Source organism: Brienomyrus brachyistius, chromosome 1 (assembly GCF_023856365.1).
Source record: "Brienomyrus brachyistius isolate T26 chromosome 1, BBRACH_0.4, whole genome shotgun sequence".
Classification (NCBI taxonomy): Eukaryota; Metazoa; Chordata; class Actinopteri; order Osteoglossiformes; family Mormyridae; genus Brienomyrus; species Brienomyrus brachyistius.
In genome coordinates this window covers 6,934,756-6,948,998 of record NC_064533.1, presented here as the reverse complement: position 1 = coordinate 6,948,998, position 14,243 = coordinate 6,934,756, and the positions used below count along the sequence as shown (strand labels likewise).

At 44.7% G+C, this 14,243-nt stretch overlaps 1 long non-coding RNA gene across 1 annotated transcript; it reads left to right on the top strand.

Moving 5' to 3' along the window:
- Positions 1-492: 492 nt before the first annotated feature.
- LOC125746613 (uncharacterized) lies at positions 493-7,235 on the top strand. Its single transcript, XR_007399018.1, has 4 exons — positions 493-699; positions 6,398-6,464; positions 6,632-6,773; positions 7,048-7,235. It is a non-coding gene; the product is annotated as an uncharacterized LOC125746613 (long non-coding RNA).
- Positions 7,236-14,243: the final 7,008 nt, after the last annotated feature.

Genomic DNA, 14,243 nt, shown 5'->3' with positions numbered 1-14,243 from the left:
TCCAAGCTGATATTCTGCTCAGTCGTGGTGGCCTTTGAAAAGCAGTACACTGTCACTCTATAATGCTGCCTTTATAAAAGAACAATGTAAATATCCCGGTTTTTGATTATTTGGCGTTAGCTGCTCTTATGCATATTCCTGATGCTGTTGTTTTTGATAAATATTTGCGTAACACCCTGGAACATTTACACTGGGAAAACTACCTTTGGCTATAGAAAAATGAACTAAACTTATTTATACAATTCTATATTATCAAATCCCAATGCAGGATTATTCATTTTGTTTAATGTAACTGGAAAACTAGACATTTCAAACACACTACAGACAAAATTTAAATCCGTTTTACTTTGAAAGCTGTTCTGAACATGATCCTACACGTTACGACCTGGACTAATCACGTCATTCAGCGAAAAAGGCGAAACGTTTAATCAATTTGATTCATTTGAGCAAACAGGGGGCGCCATATGTGTACAGATGGCCATCTTGGCCCCATCCTGTCACCCATCAGCCACGAGTCCAATTTGGAAAGGGGCCGCAGACGAGTTCGGGGTCTCGGAGTCGCAGGGCCGCCCCCTTCCCATGTCAGCAGCACGCAGGAAGTGTCGCAGGCAGAGCTGCAGATGGAGCGGGTCCCAACGTGAGCCGGCCATGCCAGAATGTCCGTGACAGGGAGAGCCGTCTGCGACCCGGCCCACGAAGGTAACCCCCATTCTCCTCCCCACACCACACCGGAGGACTCTGCGCACTGTCAGAGAAACAAATTCAGACCTACGAGGTCTCATGTTACAAAAGAGCCCGAATCTCTTTTGGCGAAGGTCACTGCTCCACGCAGGAGATCCCGTGAGATCCGCACATTCATCCTCTGATAATAAAATGGCTGCGTTACAAACACCAAGCAGAACGCTGTGTAAACCTTTCTCCCTCTCTCCAGATTACAATATATAGATACTTAAGGCAGTTTCCACTCCAGGGATCCTATCAAATTAATAAATACATGTATGAATGAATAAGCAAACAAAAAAAATGCCTTTTCAGTGTGAGCATCAGCAGGCAGCAGTGCTGGGGACTGAAACCCGTGAGGGTGTCAGTGCTTAACTATCTGTTGTTTTTAACTTTAAATTTAACAACAAAAAGAAGTTTTAAGACACGCACCCACGCTGGATCTGTATTAAGCGGCCCGAAGGCGCTCACACAACCTACTGGTGCCTCCGCGCATCGCTCCACCGGCGGACAAGCAAAGCCGCTAAAAGCGCACCACGCCAATAACGACGCATGTGGGAGAAGTAAGGCGGTGTGTAATAACGATGTGCTTCGATTTCTGTTTAAGAAACGAGATGATATATCGCATGCATTTTATAGTGCCTCTACGCAGAAAAGCTAATAACCCAAACTACACCCCAAGCCTCCGTAATAGATTATAGCCACCTTGAGATTATTCGGTTAGCCTTGAAAGCAGTGAATTTCTTAGCCGAAATTAAGGGGCGTAAACGTGACAAAAGAAAAGCTGAATGCGTTTCAGTTTTTCAGGTTATAGGACAGCGACTAATGAATTTAAAACAGGTTGCAAAACTTGATGGTCTCAATTATGTTTCGGTAGTCGATAAAATCAAACCAGACACGTAAAATGTCATTTTATTCCGACAGTGCAAATGTAGAAATGACGTAATTTCCCACAGGAAACGTGAATGTTATTTTGGGGGGTACATGGCAGCGAAACTACAGATTACTTTATATATTACTTAAGATATGTTCCACGTGGCATATTTTTGTCGTGTTTGCAATAACAGTTTTTGAGATGAAACGGATTATGTTTGTGTTTTTAATCATCTACGGCACTTAAAATAAGTTCACCTTAGTATGCAAGTTTTATCCATGATTTCAGTGACGATTGATTCTTTGCGATTTATCATTACGGCTTCCTTACAATATCCCATCAATTTATGCACCCGGCGTTTGTCTAATTCAGCTGTTCATGACAATAACAAAAGACGAGCACTCTGCTAACGAGCGCCATATGCGGGGCAGGAAGAGTCCCACACCGGCTCCGCAGTGGGTAGGAGGCGGCCGATCCGCGCATCTGCCGCGTCGCCTCGGCAGATGGCGCCCGAACAGGTGCACTGGCAAAGCGGCGCCGCTCCTCCAAGACGCCCGGCACTGGGGCTCACCCCAAACTGCACGAACTGGCGGCCAAGTGGAAGCTGTGGGAGCTGGGAAGACATCTGCCCCAATTTTTACAGATACTGACATATGTCATTTTATTCCACTGGGACATATCCGGAATGAAAACGCTTGTTCAAAAGAAATTCTATTTAATAAAAAAGTATGACGGAATACAAAGATGTACACAGTTTTTAATAATATTTCTTCAAACTCTTTCTGAGGATCACTGGCATATGTTGTCCCGTTGTAGGGCTTCAATATACAGGTCAGTTTAAAATGTTCTAGATAACACTTTACTTATGTTTTTAGTAATTAATAAACAGATTCATAAAGCATTATAAACATGCATATAAATATTTATTAAAAAAATTACAATTTACACATTATAGGTGTGTAAATCTATTATGCTGTATAGATACCTTTATAATGCACTAAAATGGTTGCATTAAGGATGCTTTATTACTGCTTTATAAAGGTATTTATACTATCTAAAATTGCTCCTTTGGGCAGGGTGCGTTAAATCCCCCCCATTCCATCCACATCATGTACGTAAGTACAAAATCTGCACAATTACAAAAGTTTTTTGTGAGAGGGAGAGTGGTTAGCGAAGATTTTACAAGAATCATTAATGGGGGGGGCACCAATAAGTACCAATCATAAAGTGGCATTTCCGTGGGATAGGGAAAGCAAACCAAACACAGGAAGGCTGGAGAAGGTTAACAGGTGCTCTGCCTCAGAACTTTAGTCCAGCTTGCTGGTGGCAAACCACCCAACCGTCTCCTATAAACAAATATCCAGCAATAGTGACCTAGGTCCTGCCTCAGGAAGCACATGACACAAGGCAACAAATCAGTGCAGAGGAAACCAGTCACATGACTCTATTCCAAGACACTTGCCGCACTCCCACCGCCACACATGGTCTCCGGAGCCCCAGAATCTGTATAGTTTGTCTTGTCTTATGGTTGAAAATTATTGTTACACAGCTCAGTTTATGTTGCAATAATTTAACCCCCCTCACCCTCCCAGAAAGAAGCTGCCATTTCCCCTAAGCAGATACCTGCGACACAATCAGAGAGCCTCATCTCGGCATCGAACCTGCAGCAGCACACGCCATAGCTGCTGCCCATCGCTGAAAAAGTAACGGATCTCGCTTTACAAAACGGCAGCTGAAATCAAGGAGCCTGCCCTCTGCGGAATCCCCCCCACCCCTGCCCCAGCCTGTCGCAGCTAGCAGAACCACAGACACAGGATGTGGCCGGGCAGGCAGGAGGTGCATGTCCCCCAGAGCGGGTGCCAGTAACCCAGTTCTCAGGAAGTCCCAACGGGCCCTAAACGCTTCAGAGCTTCTACCCAGACGGGCGGAGTACTGCCAAGGCCCGAAATGTGGCCCATTAAAATACTGTAAGGCAGCGAGCTGTATAACCGCAGGTCTCTTTTGTTTATCTGTTAACCGAGATGTACGCTATGCCTCTCCAACATCACTGCACAAGGGTGACTATTCACCCCCGTCTAATCCCATAATTACAGATCTGAGAAATGCATGTGGAAGATGAATGTTGGTGGGGGGTGATTTAGGCAGTGCGTCGTGAGCTGGGAGAAGGTAGGAGTGCAGCAGGCTAGGGCAAGCAAGACGGAAATCAGTACATGCACTTTAAGGAAGGAGAGTTTAGCCAATTAATCTCTATCTTATCCCTGTAATGTCCTCTTCTGTGACCCGTAGTTGTTGTGGATGTAGCATAGACGTTAAGGTCTGATCTCAGACCAGTGAGACTAGCAAGAGGATCACCTTTCTTCAGATTAATGTAGGGTCTCGCTAATAACCGTAATCTAATTAGTCACGAAAGTGTATGGATCTCAAACTCAGTTCAAACACTGTCATCATCTTTGCATAAGATGTTGCTTATAATTAGTTTGTTAGCACAATAACTTTCAGGTCGTCAGATCTGCGTTCATAAATAATGAGGAAAATGAAAATTTTGTATGAACGTTTTTGCAGGTGCTTGGAAATTGTGGGGTAAGTATTTATGCAGCTAACTAACGAGCCAGTCGGACCAATTAAGGCAAGGTAATTAGCTGGAGCGGGAACTAGCATACGCTGGGGGTCTCCGTGCAGTAAGGCTGAGAACGCCGGCCCACGAGACAGCAGCGCGTCTGCATTCGCCTGCGACGGCATCCTGGCTGCTCCAGAAATGCAAATGAGGAAGGCATGCTAATTAGCGTTAGCGTAATTTAAGGCTTAAATAGGGCGGCGACTGTCAGGAGCCTTCATTAGCTGGTTTCCAGCTTCTCTCCTGTGTTTAGAGAGACGTTTCCGACTGTGCACCCCACACCTGGCATGTTACCCCGTTCCTGCTGAGGGGAAATGACACAGCCAACACTGCCCCCTACAGCCAAAGTAAAGGTACTACATATTCCTTATTTCATGTTTGCATCCACCCATGGGTGCCCTTAGGTCTGATCACTCGGGACTATAGCCTGGAGTATTTTAAGAAATACGTTCACAAATCCAAGGTGCAGACGTACCGCAATTCATCATCAAGTGCAGCCAATGTAACCATTGTTTGGCCACTGTTATCTGATAAGCATCCTTTCTCTGCACCTCATTCATGCGATTCTGTCACCTAGGACCCCGGCACCCCCCCCCCCCCCCCCACCACGTCACAGCACTTTGTTCCCCTCTGCTCATTTCTCATGGAGACGAATTAAAAGCCAACAGACAGCCTATGACGTATGACGCCCTCATTCAGAAGTGATTTACGATTGGTGATTGGCTGTCAGCCAATAAGGTGTTGGGGAAGGGGGTGGGCAAAATACAAGAGGACTAAATTAGCATCAGTTACTTAAAAAGCATATTTATTAGTGATGCCAGTTATGAGAGGTGATGTGAAAATAAAAAGGACTATAGCAAGCGTGCTGATTATAAGGCCTAACGGCAAAGGTCCACTCATTCAATTAATCTGAAACCTCCTTAATGGAGATGAAATGCAATTAAGTTCCTCCTGAATTCAGGAAAAACAAGGTTACTCTTGACATAGACAGTGCCTGTAAGAAGCCGTATCGACGCTAAGCAGATGCACCTCTTTAATCAGACGTCATCCATGGCCACGTTCCAGGGTAATGGGATCAGGGTCTGCAGTCTCAGAGCTCAGGTCCACTTAACATGGGGGGCATTATGGTCTGGGCCAAAGCCTTAAAAATAGCACGCAATGATGGATGAGGAATGACATCATACTGGCTTGGCAGACATGTGCAGGTCAAGGCGAGGCTGTGATTACACTGCTGCTTTCACCTAGTTACTGTGGGTAACAGCTGGGTCACATGACCACAGTCTCAACCTACGGACAAGGTACAAGGTACCAAGTGTTCAATTGCATTTGCCGTTACAATCCAGTTTTTTTTTAAATATATATGCTGGTTACATATACATACAGTTTGTTAGTTTCATATTTTGCAGATGATATTTTCCAGGGAAAGGGTCAGAGAATAACAGGGATTCACAATACCGGTGTTTCAGAGTTTGTACATTATGATTCCCACTGCAAAATGGCCGTAAAACACCATAAAGGAGTTTCGTGAGGCATGTCAGTGTAAAAATGTGCCATATTAATTGAAGTTGCATTAACATATTAAGTGACATTACAGTCTGGTCCTGAATGACAATTCAAATCTTCTCAAGCTATTTTTGAGAGTCATAGATTGAGTCCCTAAACACTTTAAGGACACTGAGGCATGGATGTGGATTCCTAGTCGTGACAGTAACCATGGTTACATTGACACTGGGATAATCTGAGATTAACCCAAGATCACGCCCGGTCAAAACCCGCATGTGTAGCTTTCTGCCGCCATTCATATATCCGCCTGTGACTGCTAGCCAATCAGGGATCAGACGGAGCAGATTACTGGTGGGGAAACACAGGAATGAGCCCATTGATAAATGTTCCACAATCCCACAGGCAGACACACCTAATTTCTTATTAAATTTGTGCACCAAAATTGCCCATCTGCCTCAGTTTAGGTAAAGCAGTGTTTAGTGTGTTGAATCTCCCAATATGTGTACAAGCAAAATGCATATTTCCAGGATGACAACAATACAATTAGACAATGGCTTTTGTTTCAGTAATCCATAACAAAGACGCCAAATCTATAAATATTTGATTATATTGATTGAATGAGGAGTTTTATGTTTGTCCTCGGATTTAGAAATATGTTTATTAACATTCACTGTTTTTCACTGCAGGTCACTTAAATAAATCTCATTCCCAAGAGAGCGTAAAAGACAATTTGTTTTATCTCATCCCTTCATGGTAAATATCCACCGCCTCCTTAATTGAATTGTTCTAATGACAGCACGGCCTGATGGGAAGGCTGGGCGGGGCACCCTGGTAACCATAGTGAATAATCTCCGAGGATGATGGACCGCCAGTCAGCTAATATTTTGCTTCACTGTGTGTGTGGTTTTTTTGTTGGCTAGAGTCACTGGACCACAAACAAGGCTGCCTGTTTGGCTGTGATATCACACATTCGCATGGACTGTCTACATTGCTGCCCGCAAGGTGACACAGTGGCTAAGGGGCTGCAACTGACTAAGGAGGTCATTGTCACAAGAGCCATGCGTAAGATAACCTGAACTGTATCTTTAAGTAACTAGATACATATGTAAATGGCTGAAGTAACTGAACTAAAAGTAAAAATGTGGGAAAGCAGTTTTCTATTTACATCCATCCTATTTACATACTGCTTATATAGTACAAGGCTGTTGTTTAATCCACGATGGTAAAAAAAAGTCACTACTAGTTATCTGGGTGATGAAGCGGAAGGTATGTATTTAGGAGGTTCCATCCAAACTTGTTTTAAATTCATATGCTGCAAAAATTTGCATTTGGAAAGGCGGAGAATACCACAGGAGGACCTGGAAGAACCGAGGCTTGATACGGACAGCTAACGGGAAGTGGGTCGGTCCCTGGCTTCCACGAAATTATCCACAAGATGCCCTCGTTCACAAGGAAAAAAATAATTTTCTTTACAGCGCTGGGTGTGGTTAGAATACATGCAGAATACATCCTTTTTTCGTTAAATACAACCTAATATATATATAAAATGCCTTTATCGAAGTTGCCAGTATAGTTAACTGAAATGTATTGTTTTATTATTATTAACTAGTTGAATTTATACAAATAATAAAGTTTACATTTTTGTATTTAACATATTGTGTGGAACGAAATCAGGACAAGTGTTTGGAAATGGATGGATGGAATATCAGGAGATTTCACTAGTGATTAAATCATTTAATACTGATTACTTGACGCGTATTTACAATCGCAGTAGAATCACGTGTTTATGAAGCCGGGACCGTAATTAATATTTCAGCTTGAATTTGTGTGAGTGACACTGTCAGAGCGTGACGGCCGGGACGTGGCTGCAAGTCGTCGAGGTGGCAGCCAGTAGCGATAATTTATTCCGGGGTCACGTGACTGCGAAGTGCCGCGGGGGGAGCTGGGTAGAGGGAGGTGAGGGACGGGAAAGCGCCTGACTGAGGGCACTTCTCTCAGGCAGTGAGTAAATTTACGGTCAGAGTAAAAATAGCACATAAACAGACCCAGTGCTGAGATGTTAGATGTGCGGTAATCACGTTAAATGTCATGTTAATTGACTTAATACCATTAATACTGTGCCTCCCCCAGTGCAGTGCTGCTGTCTGCACCTGTCCTGCTGGGGAGTGATGATGTTGATGATGATGATGATGATGATGATGATGTCATCATGGTGTCAGATTTTGGGGAGAGAAACCCTCCATCACCATAGCAACATTGCCCCTGACAGGTGTGGTACACAGGTACAGACTCTCCCCACATCACTCTGTCGCTGGGGGGTCACTGTGGGGATGAGCATTATGGCTCCACATGGTGACCTCCCTGAGCTTGGGGGGGGGGCGCTATGGGGGTGTGCCGGGACACAAGTTTTTCACTAGAACTAAAAAAGACATTGCAGCCTCCTCCCCACACACATACAGATGCACACAAAACTAGCTCCCCTAGTGCTGGAGCAAACGCTTATGCCATGTGGGCACGTCTGGCAAGCAGCACCCAGCGCGCACAGGAGAACTCCGGACTGCACCGGGACCGGGAATGCCGCAAGCCCGGAACATAGTGGATCTCTGGAATTCGGGAGGATGGATATAATGAGCACAGGGCAGGGCGGCATCACACAGGGGGTCCAGCTCGGAGCACCAAGGCACCAAGTATCCCACGAAGGGGGGGAGGGGGTCCTCTGTGTGGCAGCAGCATGCATCACCCTGACCCCAGGGGGCTTCCCCAGCGTCATAGACGGGGCGACGCGTGGGGGACGCACTGAATACTCACCATGAGAAGGTAGACGGCTGACTCGGGCGTGGTCTGGACGGCCATGACGTTCGCTCCACGTCTTCGGCAGCTGTTGCTGGGACCCTTTTGGTTGACGCCCTCCTTCAGCGCCCCCCCGCCCTTCTGTCCGTCCAAAAAGGATCCGCCGGTGCCAATCCTGTCCCGGGACGCCCCCTCACCTGGCAAGGGGATGGTAGGTGAAGGATCACAGGGGGGGGGCGCTAAATCTCAGCGCTCGGTGTATGGGACCCAGGCCCTCAGACAGCCCCCCCGACTCTGGCTTTTAACCCCCCCCCGACAGCTGTGCCCCCGACGGTCCAGGATCCGTGGCGCGGAAGATAGCTGGGTAAGTGATCCGAAGAGACTGCGGAGCGGGATGGTTCTGGGTGGCTTTGTTCCACGTATGCCCATTCCTTCAAAGAGGAGAGAGGGAGCGAGAGAGAGAGAGAGGGAGGGCGTTCACAACTGCACATGGATTTGCCTACACTATCAGCGAGGACGGGGGGCGGGGGAGGATGTGGAAAAAGAATCCCTCAAAAAATATGCTGACATGGAGCAGCTGCCTACTGTACCAGGCAGGGGGCCGGATGTCACTAAATCTGCATGATAATCAAGTTGTGACCCCCTCTCACCTTGTCTTGTGAAGGGGGGGGGGTGTCCCTCTGGGGCTAGCACACCAAACACGCAATTACACGCTGGCCCACATGCTTCAGTGAGGCACCAGCTGAAATTCGCCAAAGCTGCCCCCCCCCCCACCAAGTCCCAATGATCTCTGTGGGGTTTCCTCCCCCAGGTCCTATACCCCTCCGCCCTCCCCCCATTGGACACATGAAGATTAATTGGTACCCTGGATTCTTGGGCGGCTGACTTTGCTGGTTCGAGTGCCATGCGGAGTGACTGGGTTCATGAATCAGGCCCTGTGGAGAGAGCAGACTCTTAGACACATCTATTGCATTGATGTGGCCCGTGGTAAACTCGTCCGGGTGTCCGTAGGCAAGCTGCATCGATCACGAGCAAACAAATAGCTCACAAGCGAGATCCCCCCGCCGATCTTGCAAGTAATATTCACCTGACTTAACTAAACGACTACTGGAAACATATGCACTCTGCTCCTTAAATAACACTAAAATATGGTATGGCGTAGCCCCGCCTTTGACCACACCCACCATCGCAGAATAGCTAATAAACTGCGAGCTCTGCCTTAGCACCTGTCAGTCAGGCAGTGTCCCCCATCCCCTTAGTGCTGACTTCCCATTTTATACTGGAACACAAGGACAAATTTTTAAATACACAATAAAATTTTTAAATATAATTTGTTAAAAAATGTGGGAGTATGAAAAACTAGACCATTCTGAATAAAATCATTTCAGTGGTCGGTAGGTATGTAAGTATTTTACAGTAAAAATGATAAACTCAGGAGAAGCAGTTTCTGAGAAGCAAGTTAAGATTAGCATTAAGATGGGCTTTATCGATCCCTGGGGGAAATTCTGGTTCAAACAGCATTGAGAACATAATGCACAGACGAACAAACATACATGTGCCAAACAGACAAAAAGAAAACAGGTAAATATGGTGCAAACAAAATAAACAGGCTCACGGTACACAAATAGCTGCTCCTGAAAACAGAATATTGTGCTACTATATAAATAAATAAATATTTACAGATGGTGATAATAATAATAAACTAGATGATGATATATTGCTGTGACCTACATTGTTTTTGAACAGGGATTGGTGCAGTTGAAAAACAATACTTTCATAAAAATCAATAATAAGGCAGCCAGACATCGTTTGCTTATTGTTTGCACATCCAGCCAGTTAGGGGGCTGTCCTGGAATTGATAGGTCACCAGGTCCATATCTAGTGATCGGCAGTGCGATGTCACCATTGGGCCCCTTAGCGAGGCCCTTAACCCGCAGAGACTGGCTGACCTTGCTTTCTCAAAAATGTATGTCACTTTGGATAAAAATGTTCATCCATCTTCTGTGACCACTTATCCTATTCAGGATCATGGGGGGTCCAGAGTCTATGGGTGCAAAGCAGGGAACAACCCAGGATGGGGTGACAATCCATCGCAGGGCACACTGACACAGGCAACTCCAACCGACCTCCATGTTTTTTGGACTATGTGTTGGGGTGGGGGGACCCAAAGTACCTGGAGGAAACCATGTGGAGGACATGCAAACGCCACACAGACGAAACCCTGGCAGACACTTGAACTCCAGTCCCAGGGGTGTGAGGTGAAACACTGTGTCACTGTGGGGCCCCAAGTACATATGGCTGTAGTAGTTGTACTGTAAATATTTCAGATTCAAAACATGACTGAATGTATTAGTAACATATCAATATTAATAACAGCTTAAAAACTTTTCTAAATTATTTTTAACGGGGTTTTACAAATTCGGTGAAAAAGGGTTGTGAGCAGTGGGAATCTAGCACAGCCAGTCTTTCGTTACTTTTTTCAGCCCCGTAATTTGTTTTCGGTTTTGTTTCACTGAGCAGAGTGTCCATCCTGAGCTGGTTCCCAGCGGCCTACGAACAGCGAGCCACACACATGTGTCACGAATCTCCGGTTATTTTTTCGCCTCCGCTGGAAAGGACAGCTCTGATTGGCCAGGGCTATTCTTCACACAGTGCTGTATTTTTTTCCCCCGACGAGGGAAGCTGTCAGCCGAAGCGGTCGTACATTTTCAGATTCCTGGTACGATGACAGCATCCTCCTTGAGGTCAGGTTTACGAGACCTTTCCCACCGTATGAACCTGAGGATAGTACATTCAAAACTGCCTTTGTTCAGATAAATCACGTCCCGCTAAATGAACTTTCAGTCTCTCACAGTTCACAGTGCCCACAGACTCTCAGTGTGAATCACGAGCTACGTGTCAGGTGTGGGATGAATTTGGCATCCTTCTGTGCCACTTTGAGCTGCAGACCTCTGAGACTGTTAGAAATGACATACGTTCGGGCTGCAAACGGGAGCATGTCGACTCAGAGCGAGAGTAATCTGTTACTGCTATTCTCATATCTCTCCACCGCCCACTCAGGGGCACTGGCAGGTCATGGTGAATTTCTGCAGTGTACTCCAGAGCCGTCATACGCCAGACTCAAGCCAGGATGTCAGGTGCTGACATAGAATGTGGCTCAGAAGGTTGGGATGCTGTGTCTGCGAATGCTTTTCCACTGCACCAAGTACTGTACTTTTTGGTACAGTACTGATGGTTCTTTCCCTTTTCCACTGACTTCCGGTCGAGTACCAGTACGCAAAGTTCCAGTAGTGAAAGTACCAAACCAGCTGGGGTACTTCTTCGGTACTTTGGAGTGGAAACACTTTCTTTGTTGATTGGTGATGCAAATAGCCTGCCTCTGAAACACAATACAAAAAAAAAATGTGTGATTTTGTTGAATATACTAATACAATATGCATACAACATACTGTCCTAGCAGTGTGACTTTGTTGTAGTAAATATTGAGGTATTTATAAAACAAAAAAGGAGTTCACAAATTTCTCACAAACCCGTCTTTAAACAGCAAGGATGAAAATGATTATGATCGTCTCGGAGAACGCATGCAGCGCTCATGCAAAAGCAGAGGAGGTAAAACTTTAAACTGATTTTTAAACATATAACAATCTATAAAAGGAATAATAATTAAAATTGCAAAGCTTGCTAAGTTTTCTTTTCCTATGACAGAGTAACAGAGTAAAAATATTTTAGTGAAACTTTATACAATGTCTGTAGAGAATTGAAAGTAAGAAAAAGCCTTATTTTAATATAGCTGACTAGTGATGTAAGAATTGGATGAGAAACATAAGATACTGGTATTAATATCGCATCCAGTCCTACTATAGCCATTTTTCAAATGCCCTACTTTAAGTTGTGATGCCATTTGCCGTCGGTACCAGTTTTTACACCAATGGAAAGCCAACACCTTGAAGTACCAAAAGTATGGTACCTGCTGCGGTGGAAAAACGGCCATCGATTGGAAGGTTGCAGATTCAAATCCTATGGTCACAGTCACCATTGGGCAGAAAGTACAAATCCAGACCATGATTTTGTTTGGTATGAGGAGTCATAGTCACAGTGTACTCAGCTGGTTGGTTGTAGCAAAATCGTGGTCTGGATTTTTACTTAATGGACCTGAACTATCCATATCTGCCGTTGGGTTCCTTGAGCAAGGCCCTCAACTTAACCTCAACTTCTCAATTTTATGTTGCTTTGGTCAGCTGGCTGGCATGGGATTTTTAATTCGAGACAAGCATGCACTTGCATTTACATGTATATAAGAGATTTAATACCTTTTAAACAGTATGTGGGGTTTGCAAACTAACCTAATGCTTTTTATGTAGCTAAATTTGGGTTTATAATGGATTGATATAGATCTGCTCATGCATGAGAGTGGACAGCCCTCGATCACTGAAAGTTCTGCTGTATTGTTCAGAAAGAAAACAAAAGTCGATTTAAAAAACCACCTCTAATGGTATTCATATTCAAACAGAACTGTGTTTCAGAAATCATGTGAACTGCAACACTGATTGCCTGCGGTTCCCACGCGTCCAGGCCAGGCTGTGAGCTTGGGGAGGCTTTTCAACACTTCAGCGAAAAATGCAAAAAGCTCGAGATGGTGACTCAACCAAATGGGCCCTGTTCTCCAGCCTTTTCACACTTATCAGTCTTGCAAGCATGCATCATTCACACCTTGTTGTGGTCAACATCTAGGCACCTGACTGGGTTCAAATCTGAAAAGTAGTATATGTCAGTTTCAAGATCTGCTTTTGCGTATAGATTCAGTCAGATTGGCTAACTGGCTGTGGTTCGACAACTGAACCAACAGTAATGAAACTGAGAAAAGCAAAGTGGGTTGTGAGCGGCTGTAGATAATCATAAGTTCTGATTATCGCTTGAAGTTTTTGCTTGTCTGTAATGAACAGTCTGCAGAAACGGCAAGAAAGAAAGATCGGCCACGTATTTATCTGTGTTTGCACTCTGTAGCGCAACAGCCATAAACCCTCGTTGACAGAGGGCCCTTGAATTTAAACTTAGTGATTACAGACTTGCCGACGTTGCTGAGTTAGTTGGACTGAGATTTTTAATTCGAGACAATTCTGCACACACATTTACATGTATGTAAGAGTTTTATTTCCATGTAAATAGTCTGTAGGGTTTGCAGACTGTCCCAACACTTTTGATGAGCTAATTTTAGGTTTAGAATGGAATAATATAGATTTGCTGTAATATTTCTTGGCGTGAGCGTGAGACTGAAAATGTGAGGTGTCAGCCCTGTGCTTAATGACGAGCTAACTCAGGTCGTTATATGATGAGCCTTTCCTGAACAGAGTGGTCACGCGGGTCTCATGTGACAGAAAGTTTGTCATATCAGTCATATCCCAAGACAAAAATCACTTTCTCAGAAACATTTCAATACATTTTGTAGAGAAATTGGTTAAAGTTATATTCACGAAATTCGGGTCTAAGTGAAACCTGCTTCGATGCTGGGTACCGATACGGTATCCTGGATTTTGTCCCAGCTCAGATCTTTATAACATGAAGGGTAATTTGGAAAAGTTTTGAAATAAAAAGGAATTAGGACAAAATGTGTACATAAAGATGTTTTAATGGGCATTAATCATTTAAAGATAGATTGGAAATCTTATCAAAAATCAATCGGTAATTCGGTATCAAACTGATGTAAACAATGAGCGATTAAAAAGGCACTATTGTAATTATTCA